This window comes from Vidua macroura, chromosome 1, assembly GCF_024509145.1.
Source record: "Vidua macroura isolate BioBank_ID:100142 chromosome 1, ASM2450914v1, whole genome shotgun sequence".
Taxonomy (NCBI): Eukaryota; Metazoa; Chordata; class Aves; order Passeriformes; family Viduidae; genus Vidua; species Vidua macroura.
In genome coordinates, this window is record NC_071571.1 from 58,288,819 (window position 1) to 58,306,530 (window position 17,712).

Sequence of the window (17,712 nt, forward strand, 5' to 3'; positions counted from 1 at the left end):
TAATCCAAGGAGATATCTTCAATGTCACAAAATAGAAGAAAATGCCCTTTTTAAAATACACAATTGTTGAACTTAGTACATATTTTTGATAGCATTAATCAAGATTAATGCAGCATCAAGGCACTTTGACCAAAAGAACTGTAAATGAAAAATTAACACCAACAAAGATGTAGCTGGATCACCTTTGCAAGGAGAAAGCCAGTGATGTGTCAGAGGTCAGGTTGGTCTAACAGCTTCTGCCAAAAACAGTGGTTTGCACTGTCTTAGCCAATGGGCACTGCATGAGAATACAGTTATATGAATGACAAAATTTGGTTCAGAGATGTACTTGAAAATCACAAGATGGATACCAATGTACCTGGAGAGCCAGATTAGAAATTTATAAAGAAAAAAGACAAAACTAAAAACCTCAATGTGCACCTATAGCTAAAAACCCTAATATGCACCTATAGCTAACAGCTGAATTACACTTACATCCCAAACTTTAGTATTATTGATGGAACTGTTTTACTTGAACAAGACCAAGGTCTAAATATGCAAAGTAGTGATGTTTATAAAGCTGTATCGAATCTGGATATTCACATTTACATGTACTGTTTATTCTAGAGGCTTTGCATTTTTTCCTGTTTATTCAGTTTTACTGGGAGGAGAGGGAGAGACAAAAATCATGTACTGAATCTCTACAGTCAATTCTAAACAATAGAAAGCAGAAGAGAAACAACTGAGAGGTACTGCTTCAGCAAATCCCATGTCCTCCCATATTATGGAAGCACAAAAGAACATATTTTATTTCCCTCTCCACTTCATTCTCACACCTTCTTCATATTCAGATCTCTTCTTTAATGCCTTAGCTGAATTCATACCTTTTGGTATGTTTTTGTGGTATCTGTGTCTGTTACAGGGACAAATAATGGAAAATAGAATTGTGGTTGAAGTAGCTTACTTTCAGTTTCATGGTCACTTTATGGAGCAATCCCAAATTTTTTGTGTAATTCCTTGTAGTACAAGTGGGTATAGCACCCAACATTTAACTGTCAAGAATGTGGACTTCCCTTATAATGCCATTTTAAAACTTTTGTTATTTCACAACCCTTTTCCTTTTTCAGAAAAACAAACAACAAAAAACAAACAACAAAAAACAAACAAAAAAAGCAAAAATCAAAACAAAAGCCAAACTAACCAACCAAACAAACAAAAACCACAACCACAACAACAACAAAACAAACAAACAAAGAAAAGAAAAACAAATCAAAACCAACCAAATGAAAAAACCTTCACAGAAATCTAGAGATACATGGCTCATCTTGGGTTGAGGGCTAAATCCTCATTTACAAAGCATTTCTTAATTTTGGCATCTCTGCTCTTCTTTTGCCAACCTTGAAATTTTATGTACAACAAACTTCTGAAGTAAAGAGAAAGTAGAATTTCCTAAATATGTTCCTTTCTTCAGAGGAAGGAATACTGAGATTTGCAATGAAGTAATTTGATATTATATTTAATTGAAAAGACACTTCGCAAATCACTGCTTTCTCAAAGGCAAGGAGTAAAATCTCAGCATTATTTGTCAACTGTCTGTAAAAATATAGTTCAATGAAAATTTCCTGCAGATATCCTTCTGGTTTGGGGCTAGATATGAACATTTCAGGTGTTTTCCAGCTCTTTAGACTCTTACGCCAGGTGAGCAGGCTTACAAAGAACAAATTCTAATGGATTCCTCCCAGATGCTACCAGGGTAGCCAGCAGGGTACCATGCTGCTTTGTCTGAATATGGCAGTCTGAATTGAGTGTGATGGAACAAACTGAATTTGAAAGCAGATAAAATTAGGAAACCAAAGGAGAAATAACAAATGCTTTGATGGGAAGTCAACTGAATTGAGACATTTCTTTGCTATTAGAGACATACATAATGAAAGAATATATATTGGTGGTATTACAGAAAAAGTTACCAAACACTTCCCTTTGTTAAGTAAGACATCTTATTAAACAAAAATAGAGGAAGGGTAGATAACTGATAGGTTTCCTTTTACAAAGCTCTTATCCAGAGATGTGTTCATATCTTTTATGTACTAGTTAGACATTATATAGTGATCTGGCAATGAAAATCTTATAGAATTTAAAGAGAACGAGGGATTAGAGGGAGGAGGAAATGAAGGAAAAAAAAATCTAGCTCCCAGGACTTCTTCAAAAGAGATAAGAGATTGCTGCTTGACCAGATGTTCCCACACTCACACTACAGTCAGCAATCTGGGTATTGTGCACGTTCCAAAATGCAGATGTCATAAGAGATGAAAGGAGAAATGTTGCTGCTTCAAAGTGTACAGTCTTCTGGAGATAGACTTACTGACACTGTTGAACATCTATCCACAAGTAAAAAAACAAAAACAAAACCAAAACCAAACAAAACAAACCCAAAACAACAACAACAACAAAAACCATACAAGCAACCTTAATAAAAAATCATATTCTACCTTAAAATATCAGTGAGGTGTTGAAGTGAAAAGACTTTAGATTACTGGAAGAAGAATACATCTAAGACTGTGGAGTGAATGGAGAACTGACCTTTATGCATATTTGATTTTGAATAAATATGTTATGTTTTAGGTCATTCTAAAAATGAGCAGGTCATGAACATACCTCATGTTAAGATACATTTACATACAATCAAGGTCAGAAGACAAAAAGTGTAAAAAATATGTGATAAATTAATTTAGCACAAGTTGATTATTTTCTCTATTCAGTCTCACAGCTTGATGATGTCACACTATGACACAAAATAATTCACAGACATGTTATGTAAAAGAGGGAAGAAAAAGAACCAGAAGAGAGGATTTTATTTTCTGACTCCACTATATATAGAATAGTAAAAGTGACAGTGGATTGGAGGGTGAAATTGCCACCTCTCCAACCATACTGGTCCAACCAACAGTCCATCAATTCTCTCCACACACAAACAAGAATGCAAAACAATCATTATTTACATGAACAGTGTGAGAAGATTCATTACAAATATGTAAACATCAGAAGACATGGGAGACTTTTAGAAGAACTTTAAAACTCTCAAAAGAACAGGGTGACATGATGACACTAAGTTACAGTAGAAGAATATCTCATTATATTTATAAAATGTCACCTATATTTTATAGAAAAAGAGGCAGTAATTTCAATACCTGTAAATCTAGATGTTTTGTTACCAAGTGGCCTTCAGAATAAGACAAAAAAACACTCTTAAAAACTTTGCAGGATGCAAGTTGAGCAAGAAAAATACCTAGTTGTAAAATCATCTATCACAGGCTGCTGTTAGAGCTAAAAGCATATGCTGTGAGTTGTGTTGAGAAGTTTCCTCCTACAAAAAGCATGAAGTGTTCTGGGACAATCTGTGTGCAAAAAATGATAGATGGTTTGAAGTCCATTTTATTAATTACACAAGTTCAGATCACATATTTCAACCATTTCCAGGTGAGAATGTTATCTCTAACAACCTATATATTTCCCTAGCTGATGAATTATTGATTGCAAATTGTCAATATTTGTCATACCTTCTCTCTTTTCAACACTACTTTTTTATCTTGGATGTCAGACTATGCATCTTAGTCCAGCATTGGGCAGCATTGAATACCCTAAACCTTTTTGGTCTCATGGGAGTTAAGGTCCATCCTTCTGTTGATTACAATGGGCAAGTCTCAGGTCCATCTGAATGCCTACTGTTATTCATCTCAACCTTCTGGCTGCTAACGCCTGAGAAAGTTATAGGTTACAATCTTTAAATAACCAATTATTACACATAATTTTTACAAATAACTGAGATAAACCACTAATACCAGGAAACCCACTCACATTATTTGCCATCAGTTCCCACTCTGCTTCAATTTACTTCCCTATTGCATTTATTCAACTAGGATTTTAATCTCTAGGAAGACAGTAGTAGTCATGCTTTCAATTTTATAAGCCATTCATAATTTTGAGCACCTCTACTAATTAATTAAATAATATTGATGTCCATCATGGATACACTGATAGAAAACAAGTAATACATAATTTCTGATTAGCAAACCCCTTTTAAAATGGCTCATATATTAATTCTAAATTTTCTTTTTCTTCCACAATGTAGGTCCATATTTTTAAGAAGACTTCAGAAATAGTATTGTTCTCTTGGATATGCAGAGTGTAATTTCAACAAAACATACTAATTTGTATATTCAGAAGCTTTATGCACTTCATAGTGTATATTGCACATTATGTGCCCAACCAGCCTGTTAGGTTTTCAGTCTATTTGCTTTACAATGGCATGCAAAAAGAGTTGTGCAGGACCATGCACTGAATTATAAAGGAGCAAAATCAGAGTACAAAAACTGTAGCTTCCCATAGAAAATTAAGTTTCCTGCATTTATTAGGACTAGTGTAGACACTTTAAAATATAAAAGGGGGTGTTTCTTAATTGCTTGCCTCACAAGCAGGTTTTGTTTGATAGATGATTTGTTGCTTTGCAAGCATGTCTTTGGTGGGCATTTCTACCTATTCCCAAAGCAGAACAGGAATAAAAAACCTAATAATAGCTAACAATACTTGCCTGAAAATTCAAATTATTTCATAACAGTGCAATATCTCTTGATGATAGAAGATTGGCACAATACAATAGTACCACTGTGAGCAATCTGATTCTAAATCCATCAACTATAATGGGAATCTCCATCCTTTTAGAAGCCATTAGTTAGGGTCTCTAGCTGGAGCATAGTTTTGGGCATGAATTTTGCCTCTGGATGTGGAAACTCAGAAAAATATCCTAAGATTTGCTATAGACTGAAAGGAAGAATTTCACAGTAAAATGACAGAAAAATACTTTCAAAAAAATGCATACCTAGAAAGAGAACAGAAGCACATATGATTTATTTGCTAATGCATGCTTAATATCACCTGCTGTCTAATGCTTCTTCTTGTTTTTCTGTTTTTCAAAATTCGATCTCCCTGAGGGTTAGTTAGAAGTTTAGTGTGACTTTTTTAACAGGTCTTAGATAAAGCTGGTTACAGATTTCAACACAGTTATCGTTGCACAAAGCCTATCTCTGCAATTCACATGAGTGTTGTTTTTCTTGGTTTTAGCTCTGAGTAACAAACTCAGCGAGTTCTTAGGAGAATCTTGAAAGTCAAATCATAGCATATAAACAAACATTCTGCTTATTCTGTGTAAAGTAGTTTCTCAGAAGGATAAATGTCACAAATGATGCTGGAAAGATATGTACATCTCCTCGTTATACATATGGCTATGACCAGAAAACAAGGGGACTAAATCAAATCCCTTTCTTGCTGCTGAAGTCATTGACAATATTCCTGATGACTTGGAAGCATTTGAATCTGAACACAGGGGTGGCCCTTTGACATTAGGTTTATCAGACTAGTACAAAACAGAGTTTTGAAGTGCATAGCTTAAGACCCAGTGCAGAAACAGGAGCTTCTGTACTCACCACTTCAACTTACTGATCTGATATCCCTTCAACAAACTACTTGATCATGTAGATTTTTATAGGCAACTGGAGTAACAACACCATCCCTGGAATTTTTATGTTGTTTACTAGAGGAAAAGGACCGCAGCCTATTTACTATTGAACATCTTATTTAAAGTAATTTGAAAATGTGGGCATTTGAGACTCACCTCAAAATTTAGGATGAGAGGACAAGGCCACAAGTTGTGCTAGGGGAGATTTAAATTTGATATTAGGAAAAAAATTCTTCACCAAAAGGGTTCTCAAGTACTGGAACAGGCTGTTGAGGGAAGTGGTTGAGTCACCATGGAAGCATTTAAAAAATGTGTAGATGTAGCACTTAGGGACATGGTTTAGTAGTGGACTTTGCAGTATTAAGTTTATGGTTGGAGTCAATGATCTTAAGGGTCTTTTCCAACCTAAATTATTCTATCATTCTATGATATCTGAACAGAAGTAATTGTGGAGAACATCTACAAGTAACACTACTAGCTCTCAGTTAAACAAAATAGTCTTTCATGGGGAGTTACTTTTAGGAAGGTAGTCTATGAAAGTCCTATAACTTGTGGAATCCATTTCACCTTGTACTCCCACTGGTTTGATTGCCCTTTCATAGCACTGATAAGAATTAATGGAGCTAGAATTTTGAAAAGTTGGCAGGAAAGAGAATGAAGTCCTGCATATCATACCTCGCTTGGCAGTAAATCTCGACACATAACTCTTCACTAGGAGATTGAAGGAATGAATACATCTCTCCCCATACTATCTAGAAATTGTAAAGGACATAAGGCTTTATTATTATAAGTTGGTATACAAAATGTAACCTGTTCAAGAACTTGTTATGTATGGGATGCTGGGTTTGAAACCAGAATTCAATTATGAAGGAAAACTTCTGAAGTCTGACTTAGAAAACTTCTAAATTATGGATGAAAACTGACAGAATCTGATGTAACATCTTGCATTGCACAGCAGTTCCTCACCCCAAAAACCAAGAAAAATTTCCCACTCTTGCAGAAAGATGAGTCTATCCCTGTCCTTATTGGCGTCTAGATCTTAGTCTATACTTAAGACTATTTCTGCACTAAAACTCTTCATTGAATTCAGCCAGATTGGTCAGAAGTATGATGATTGCAGCAGTTTTTACTGATTTATATATATATATATATATATATATATATACATACACACACACACACACACACACACATATATATATATACACTTTAAAATACTCATATATGATTTTATTATCACATGGAAAGGATTGTACTGACAAAGGTAGAAGTCCTATTTCTGCAGCTGTGTTCCCTCCAAAGTGCATTTTTTACAGCGTACAACTGTTTCAGCCTGCTTGAAAAGTGATTTCAAGCAGATGCTTCCTGAACTTTCTGGCCTCATCTTCAATCAAATTTCCTAGCAAGAATTTTTATTATTCCAGACAGAAGCTAAGGCTAAAGGCTGTCTCATTTCACAGTCCCGTTTAAAATGTTAGTCTTCATTTTAACCAGCTTAATTAATTTCCTTAAATTGCTTCTAGTTCATAAATGACTCTCAAAGGAAAGTACAGGATGAATATTTTCTTCTATGGACCACATATACAATTGCAGCATTTTATAATTAAAACAAATATTAATTGTTTATTGACAGACAAGGTCTCTCAAATTATGTAAATAGTAAGTTCAAGAAAAAGCCTACTGCAGTCTTGCTGTTAATAATACATTCCAACATAGCTTAAGACTTCCACTAACACTACCAGTTTCATTCAGTATATATTCTCCTATAAATCTTCATTGCTCTTCCTAATTCTTAGCATTGCACAAAACCATCTCATCTGAATGAGGTGCATGACTTTAATTTTTCTTCTTTACAACTGACAGTTTTTTAAATTAAATCTGCTTAAGGACTGAAATGCCTTATAATAATCTACATTGAGAATTTGCTTAGATAGAAGTTAATTAAAAGTCACTTTGGAGAGAGACCAGGTTCTAAGGTTTTCTAAGCTAAGTTCTTAGGTTTTCTAAGCTAGGTTACCTCTCTATAAATCTAAGGACTTAAGCCACAAAATATTTATTATTATTGGAATAGCATCTTATTATATATAATACAATGAAAAAAAATGATGATATATAATAGAATAATCCATATTGGTAAATGTATGCAAGTATAGACACATATATTAAACTTTCCATCAGAAAATGTGGGTCACACAGCAAGTCCCACATCCACATGTTTGACCAAAAGAAGGAACTCAATGGAATGCTATTAAAAACTATTTTTTCCATTATTCTCTGTTAGAGGTAAGCAAAAAGTGAAAGTATACCTCAACAAAATGGAGCAATTTTGCTTTAATTATCTAACCAGAGGTCCAAAATCATCTTTGTCTGAAAAAGATGAATAATGGCCATTAGATTTTTTTCCAGACAACTGAAGAGACTAGCAGCTCAGAAATATGGAAATTATTAAACATTTAAATACCACTTGGCTCCCTCCTTGGGATGTTAAAAATATTAAAAACAATAGAGAATAATTTGAACTAAATCATCTGTTGTCCTATGTTGTGGAATCTACAAGATGTGGCAATAACAGATGATACAATAACATAACATTCTTAGAAGAAATCTACATTTGGAAATAATTTGCCAAACTGTGATTTTTGCACTTTCAAAAGCAATAGCACCATGATTTTCAATCATGCATTAAAAATATGCTAGTAGTAGTAAGATGAAAGCAATATTTTATGTCATCTGGAGGCACTAATATTTCCATATGGTGCAATACCTTTCACTTAATTATGATATACTATAATACTGATTGCTATGGTAATTGTGCCTTCCTTAATTTATTATATTACAGCCCTCTAAATAATATACTGCTTTAAATAGCAAAGATTAGATACTACAAATACTGTTTATACTCTGGAATAGTTCAGTACAGAATCAAGAGGCTTATACTGCTCCAAACAAATGGGAGCTGGATTAAGCTTTTAGTATCATTTAATTCCATTGTTATAAAAGACCAACAACAAACTGAAGCATTAGAAATCAAACAATCCTTGCATTACTTGCAATGGAAAATACTGTTAACACTGAATAAAATGTAGCTAAAGCTGCTGAGTGCAGCAGTTAACCTCCATCAGGGTGCACACCAGGAGCAGTTAAATTACCTTATTCCACTAAACTGTTGGAATAATAGGAGCCACCATCCAAAACACAGGCCATATGCATGGCTGGTCAGATGCTTAGCTGTGTGGGTGGAGAGATTTCTCTGGGAGCTTAACACAAACAAATGGGTTGGGCATTGCTGGAGTAGGGTTGTGCATGTGCTCAGAAGCAAAACAAGCAGCCTAAATGACAGAAAACAATTTCCGGAGACAGCTGTATGGAAACTGGGTACAGTGAGTGGAAGGACAGGTTCTTTCAAAATTGTATTTTCTGCTTCTTTTCAGGAGTGTATGCAAAAACCCCAAAATAATAAAAGATTGAGTTCCATGGGCCTCATAAATAAGAATCATCAGCCAGCCAAAAAACCACTAGCCCACAAATCCAGTTAACCTTCTACTAAATAATCAGCTACTCGAGTGACTAATTTTAATCTCTTGAAAATTGTATGCTATTTTTCCTAAAGCCTATTAACTCCTTTTATGAAATCAGCCCCTCCCTGCCACAATGCATCAGTACTTAAACATTTGTTTGATGGGGGATCAGGCTTTGCTAGGTTAGGGCTAAGCTGTGGCTTTCCCTTTACTCTTAGTCAAAGAAAGTGGATAGTTCTGAGCCCATGCCAATGTTTCTAAATGCAGAATTATATTTGGAAAGACTTCTGATCAAATTGACACAGGTCAATTCACAGGCAATTTATGCGAGTTACTTATTTTAGACTGGGTATCAATAGAAGAATATGGCATAAATAGAGATGAGTAGACAATTTTATGATCACATTACATAAATTTAAACAAATTTCACCCTAAGTTGGCCCACTAAGATCCAATTTTAAACAATCTCTCTCCTGCTTAAGCCTATAAATAGCTGGCAAAATATTGAATTCTTTAGAAATTCTTTAATGTTAAGGCCACTTGTTTCATATATTTTGGATTTGATGATGGCTATTGGAATTTGGACACGACTGCATGTGACATTTCTGGAGAGAATAAAGATGTTTTGTTAAGAAAACACATGAACTTCTAACTCAATGTGCAGATGAAATTGGTTAGTAACCTCCATTACCTATATTATGTTTGAAACTACTACACCATAAAAAAAAACAAAACAAAAAAAAAGGCCAAAAAGCCTGTGAAAAGTCAGCATTTGCTGTTCAGACCAGCTTATTTGTGATCAATGTAATTAAGATGAAACTGTCAGAGTTTCTTGTCCCTGGATTCTTTAAAATAGGATAAATCAAATGGCATTTGCAGAACTTCTTCCTTCATGCTTTATTGTTGCTGCTACCATAAGCTCTAGAGCTTTTGCCCACAAACATCATTAGAAAAAGACAATTGACTCTACAGACAGAATTTATGCACCACTTTGTTTTTATACTTGCACCAAAATTTGGACACTTGGATCTTTTATTTACAAATTGCATAATCTTAAATAGAAAATTATTTTAACAAGAGTCTGTCATGACTTCCATGTAAACAAGAGAGAGATTTGAAGGGAAGGCAATTTGCTCAACCTAATCTTATCCTCTCAGGTACATGCTCTTGTAATAGTGGCATCATAATTATTCCCATAACAATAACAGTGAGTTCTGAAATTGAACCAGGCAGCCTGGTTTTGTTGGGTGCATGTGTAAACATAAGAAAAGAGACAATCTTTGCGATGGGTTTCCTACAAATAGCAGAAGAAAGAAAAATTAAAGATGTTGCCTGTGGTACACTATTTTTAGAATCCTCCAAACTCTTAATCAGAGGGTAAATTTTGTGTGCAGTTGTACAAAGGTTTTCTTCCTTATATGAAAATTGACTTATTTCTTAGCATGGCATTGTTTCTATATGAGCAGAGTGGTTTGTCAGTAGGTCAGAAGCACAGATGCAATTGTTTGTTTACACTACAAAATGGTTTAGTGAACTTATCTTGCTTGACTAGATTGGGGGCATTAGACTATCTAGGCACTCAGCTTCAGTCAAAGCAGCTGTACTATTTACATGGTGGGCTGCCATCATTTTCAACAGCACAGCTGTGAGGGGAAGCAAACTATGCTGTGGGTACTGGGGTAGGAACTTCATAAAGAGGTTTTGTTCCCAGGGGGACTGCAATGTTAAACTGCATCTTCAGTTTATACATATATAAATATAGGTAGGTAGGTATATATATATATCTGTGTATATATATATATATATATATGTATTTTTAAAAGGCTTCAACCCAGAACAGAATTCTGCTAGTGTAATTACACAAGCTCTCTCAAAGACTTAACCTGAATTGACAAAAGATGCCTTCTGTCAGGATGGCTGTGACCAGAGCAGGGGTTCTCTTTAGCAAAACTGTATTGGCCACAATGTATGAAATTTTTTTATTAAACAAAAATACTGTCTTCTTACATTATCATAATGTCATAGTCTGGATTCTGTTTGCACAGTCTTTCACTGTCAGGCATAAAGCTACAGTATTTGACGGCAGCATGAAGCCAGAAGGGGTATAAGCTGCTGCTCAACAAGGTTCAGATTTTAGTTAAGAAACATTTATGTAGCAAAAATCTGACAGGCATCTTTGTTGGCATATCGTAACATTGAACAAACACTGCATGCATACAGTGAGGTTTTTTCTCATTCTTGATGTGATCTCATGTCAAAGAAAAAGCCATTTAGTAAAGCAGAGATGCTACCATATGTGGTACTTGTCCTGTACCACCGGGATCCCAGGTTTCTGTAGGATACTTCCTGTACCACCCAAACACAAGTGCTGTGATGGTTCCTTTCTTTTGTAAAGGTAAGAGTCTCCACCAAGAGTCTCAATCTCTCCAAGGCATGAAGTAGGCCTATGTATTTTATTAACATTCATTTAATAAAACAATAAAAAAATGCAACAGGAAAGCTGAGTGATTGCTTCTCTAACATGCCTATTTGGGGACCCACACAGAGGACTGCAAGAGTAAAGTTAAGGGGCTTGGAGGCTGAGAAGCTAAGTATTACTGCAAGGAGAAGCGCCAACAAAGCTGAGCAGGATACGTCACTCCTTCCTTGCACTAGAGCCCCTGACAATTTCATTTCATTACTTAACAGAAAGGGCTTGTTACTAAGATTAATAAATTATTCTTATTTACATTAAAGAATCAAGAGAACCAGTCTCTGGAGATGATGAAAACTGGGATGCTTGTAATACATGTGTTCCTTCAAGACAAAATATCTTGCTCCTAACTCTAGGGCAAGAGAGTTTCTAAGCACCTTTGTGGCTCAAAACATGATGCCAGTCTCTAGTTACACCAGTGCTAGAAACTAAAACCATTCTCTGGCCCTGGGATTAACTAGCATAATAAGACATATATGCAGTGCTGAGCTTTCCTATAACCTCAAGCAAAGTAGCCACATCCAAACTGCTGAATATATCTCCTTCAGATCACCATGTAACAACAGAGCCTCATTGAGATTACGCTTTCAGGAGTGGTCCCAGTGGTCCCACTTGCCTTGCTGCCCCAGACAGGAGGGAGACCAGTGAGTGTTCTGTGTGCTGATGTTTTGGACTACCTAGTCTTTGGGCAGGGAAACTGTGCCACAACCCTTAGTAACAATTTGACAGTATCAAGAACCAGAGGACAAGGCTTGGACTTGTGAACTGCCTCTGTTTAGTTTAATAGTATAAACACGGACTTAGACTCTTCTGCATGCAAAAAGGTTACACGAGTTCAAGGACAGATTAGACAAGCACTTGGAAGTTGGGTCTACTGAGGGCTGCTGAATAGCCAAACCACATGAGCTAGAGAAAATCCCCTGAGCTAAAAACAGACAGAGATTAGAACAGTCAAGAGATGTGTCACATATGGTTGTTCTGTTCTCACTCTTTCCTGGGAATCAGCTCAAGTGCTAGTCTTCAAAACCACACAGACAGACCTTTGGTCCTCACCACTAAAGATATTCTCAAGCTCTCAGGACTCACAGAAGCGATGAGACCTGCACTGAGCTCAGTTGTCTGAGACTTTATCTTTACACATACATGTAGACGTATACAAATGCATTTGCTTTGAGGTTTTTTTGTGGTTTTTTGGAAGATCTTTTCCACCGCACTAATGATACCATGAAATGTCAGGAGTGCTATGCTGTCACTGCAGCCTCAGCTGCAGGTGGTCTCAGAGGAAGATACAAGAGCAGACATTTTGTACCCAGCTGCAGCCTGGTGTCCAAAATTTGAGCCTGAATTTCCTACACATTAATTAGGTAGAGAGTACATCAGGGTGTTTCACTTCTTTGCAATACAAGCTTTAGTTTGGAGGGTGCCTGATAAAATAATTTCAAATTGAGATTAAGATAGGGAATTACATGTTTTGGTATCACTGAGAAAATATTATATGAAAGTAGAGACAGTGGAAGAACGAGGATCACTTGGAAAAATTTAGGAGTTTTATCTAATTTATCAAAATGCTATTCTTGCAGTCATTTCCCAAAGAAAAACCCCATAACTATCTGATAACACAAGATTCATGCACCTTTCCCACTTTTGGTACCATGTAGGAGTTTTCAGAGATCCTTTCTCCCTGAAGAGGGAAAATCACTCTCAAGGAAAGAATAGCAGCCATATTGCCAGGCGCCAACTCTTTTCTCTCCCAGCAGTGACAGTGCGAGTCCCATTTGGGGAGGTCTCTGCAGTGCTGCAGATGAGCGAAGCAGCACCGCGGGCCGGGAGGGCGCGTGTCCGGACCTGTTGTGTCGAGCTGTGCCGCGCCGAGTCGGGCAACGCCAGCACTGTGCCCTTGCCTGGCTGCGGGCAGGCTGCGGGGAGCACGGGCAGTCCGTGGCAAGCCCTCCCTTCTCCTTCTCCTTCTCCTTCTCCTTCTCCTTCTCCTTCTCCTTCTCCTTCTCCTTCTCCTTCTCCTTCTCCTTCTCCTTCTCCTTCTCCTTCTCCTTCTCCTTCTCCTTCTCCTTCTCCTTCTCCTTCTCCTTCTCCTTCTCCTTCCCCTTCCCCTTCTCCTTCTCCTTCCCCTTCTCCTTCTCCTTCTCCTCATCCTCCTGCTGGCCGGATGCCAGAGGTTGCCGGGGAACCGGGGAAGTGTCTGGTCACTGTCCGGCCCGGGCCCGGGCGCAGGGCACAGAGTGCAGTGGTGCCTGGGGGGCTCCAGCTGTCCGCGGCCACCACCCACCGTGCTCGCTGGTTGTCCTTTGTGGTCCTACCCTGTTCCAGTTTGCCCATAAACCTGGAGTCCCCTCCCCTGAAGTGACCAATAATTAAATATACCCAGTGAAGAGCAACCAGTGCATGTCTTCCTACATGCACAACTTATGTTGCTCTTATGTGGAATTCTGGCACAGAAAGGGCAACATCCTTCAGGAAACTTGCTGCATCTTTCCAGATTTTGAGCTGTGGTGCAGTCTTCATGCCAAGACGTGATTTTTCAGAATGTGTTTTTTAGACCAAAAGGTCCTGGTTAATCTTCCATTTACACTACTGGAAGCCTTTTGCTCTGAATGGAGCTAGTATGATTTATAATGTGCCCTCAGATAGAGAGGAGCAAGGCCACATACTGCCTTTCTGCATGAGATTCTGTGCCCAGTGTGCTGTGCAGATGCAGCATGAGCTCACCTCCAGGCTGGAACAAACATGTGCCTTTTATTTCTATATGGCTACTAATCAATGTGCACCTTTTATTTCTTTAACTAAGGTGACTAAACTATCTGAATGGTGATTAAAAAACAAGTCTGAGTTTTGTGGGCAGGTTTGAAGAGGGTTTTGTTCTTCAAGGCACTGCTACGCAATGATTGGCAATCCTAGAAGTATTAATACCTGTCCTATATGTTAGCACTTACCTGTACATGGAATGTATTGGTCATGTGTACTTGACTGGCTACAGAAAGCTGAAGGTCTGAGTCCATCTCACAGTCTGGAACCTCTGTGTCCAGAGAGTCAATGTATTTCTACCTGAAATTTATCCCATGAAGGCAGTCTTTCTTAAGGATAGGAGTAATAAAAGTAATAACAAAATCCTTGTAAGGATAGGAGTAATAAAAGTAATAACAAAATCCTTGTAAGAGATCAATTACACTGTGTACAGTGGGTTCTGGAAACTTGTCTGGGACTGTAAATCAGGTTTCTGAGAATGACATTAATACAGGACCTAGAAAAATTGTGGTACAGTTTAATTATTATTTAATTAATTTAATTATTTTAATTACTATATTATAATTAATTTGATTATTAATTATTTAATTTCTGCCTTTGAAAAATTGCTCTGAAGATAAGGGCTAGGGATTTCTTAATGATGCTAGAGTTTAACACAATTAACACACATGGTGAAGAATGTCCTCACAGTTCTCTATTTGCCATTAGCTATGAAAGCACTTTGTGGAAGATAAAGTACAAATTATTTCAATGAAATAGTTACATCAACTATAAAATGAAACTAGAGTTCCCAAACTTCTTCTGAGATACTGAGATGTAGCCTGACTCCTGCCTTATGTAGATGGGCAGTTCATTGTTTGATTAGCACAATGTCCCCAACTATAGATAATTTTTTATGTTGCAGCCTCCCTGACCTGGCTATGCTTCTCACTGGCAGGAGCAGAATGCAGATGGCCTACATCTTCTCAAACTTTTAATGATGATTCTGCTGACAACAAGGTAGCAACAATAAAATAATAACCATAGATATTTGTCTGCTGTGGTGTGAAGAAAGAAATTGAACAAGATAAAAAAAACCCAAATAACTTTCATAATAGCAATATGTTCATTTAAAAAACTGAAACACATTAAAGACTTGCAAGTCACAAAAATATTAATATTTATCTTTCAGAAGTTGGATCTATTATTGTTTTATTTTAATAGATTGTAGGTGACAAAGGTTCATATTCTGTCTCATATTTTAACATGTGCACGCTTAAGTAATAGCTTTTGCAGCATTTGCAGAAATTGTTTTAAGTCTTATGTACATCCCTTTCATGTGAACAATATTCTTACTCTTCATTGAAAGAACAATTTCAAAGCTACAAAGGACTGCCCAGCAGCCAGCTCTCAAGCTGTTTTCTGGGCATTCTTGCCACCCAGCTTGCTGACCTGGTAAGGAGGGCTTTAAACTAGCAATGATATGGAGGGAGAAAATTAGCAGAAGCCCTAGTGGAAGTGATGGAAAGGACTGGAGTGATGTAAAAGGACCTGGAGTGACGTGACAGAAAGAGATCACAGAATCAGGAAAACAGGGATGAAGGAAGGCCACCTCTAGCGCTTGCATAGAAGCAAGAAAGTGTCTAAAAGGCACCATTTTGGGCAAGTTCCTAAAATTCTTTCTGGGAAATCAACTTATGTTGCTTATGCTGGAATGCCTCCCTAAAGCACCTATGAACTCATATACATAGCATGGGTAATAAACAAAATGAATTCTAGATCTCTGTGCAGCTGCAGGACCTTAATATTCTTGGGATCATGGAGATGTGGTAGGATGGCTCCCATGACTAAAGTGTTGCAGTGGAGGAATGCAAATTTCCTGGAGGCCAGGAAGATGAGGAAGGGGAGATTTCCCTTCATGTGAGAGAGCATCTGGAGAACATAGAGCTTTTCCTGGAGATGGATGCTGAACAAAGTGAAAGCTTCTGAGTAAGGATTTAAAAACAGGCTGGCATTAATGTCATTGTAGTGGGTATTTGCTATGGGCAGACATACTAATGGGAAAGGAGAGGTTCCTTGTGGATGTGAAAGGTTGACAGGAGTGTTGATGCAGTGACCGTGAGATGCTGGAGATCAGACCCTGAGAAAAGAAAACTGGGAAAAAATCAAGAGCCCAGTTTTCAAGAGAGCAGACTTTGGCCTCTTTAGGGATCTACTTGGTACAGTCCTGCAGGATAAGGGCTTGGGGAGAGAAGGGGACCAAGAATGCTGCTTTATAGTCAAGAGTCTCCTTGTCCAAGTTCAATAGTAGTCCATCCTAGTGATGAACAACATGCTCCTGACAAAACAAAACAGAAAAAAAAAATATGGAAAACATCAGAAGGTGAAAGCAGGGGCAGGTAGTCTGGGAATAATACAGAGATATTATCTAAGCATACAAAAATGTGGCTAGGAAAGTCAAAGCTAAAGTGAGATTGGATCTGGCCAGGGATGTCAAAGGCAGCAAGAAGGGATTTTGTAAGCACATAGATGACAAAATGAAAATTTGGGAAAATATGGGCACATTGATGAATGAGACAGAGGTCCTGATTACACAGGTACTCCATGTGTTCTTCATCTCCATCTTTTTTAGGAAGATGGCTCTTCAGGGATCCCAGGCCCCAGAGAACAAAGAAGACTGGAGCAAGAAAAATGTACATTTAGTGAAAGAGTATGATATCAGAGAATAGAACAAGACATACAAAAGTTAATGGATTGTGATGGGATGCACCTGCAAGCACTGAGGGTGCTATCATTGTGAGGCCACTCTTGATAATCTTTGATTGATTGTGGTGACTCTGAGCACTGAGGAAAACAGCAAATATCACTCCTATCTTCAAGAAGAGCAAGCAAGAGGACCCAGGGAACTGCAGGCCACTCTTACTTTGAGCCTTGGAACAGTATTCACTCCAGAAAACGGTAAATAAAAACACCTTTAATAATTTTGAAGGCAAGACATTTAATTCATCTTTGAGTCACATCTGAGATTTATCGTTTTCAAGATATTAAATAAAACTAAAAACGTACAAAACTTCAGCAGCTAATTTCCTGATTTCATAACAGTAACTCAGAGGGAAAAGTGAAAACAGGTAAAGTATAATTGATATAGCCTAGCTCTTACAGGCTAGGAGATATGCTAAGCAGAGCGGCATTCAAGGAGACAACCAAAAAAATTAAAGGAGAATGTACCAAGATAATCTGATTGGAAGGTGTATAAGTGCATGTATTTCTATATACAACTTACATTCTGCCTTCTTTATGTGAAGGCTTTGAAATTGAATTGAAATTTGAGTTGAATTTAAATTTAGTGAAAGAGGAGGAACATTTCCATCTCTTTGAGGGGTGGAACAGAGGGGACAGGAATATCTAATTTTTATCCATGCTTTAGGTGGCAGAAAACTGTTGACTTATTGATTGCAATCAAAACAGGAAAAAAAAATTCTCTTTGATCA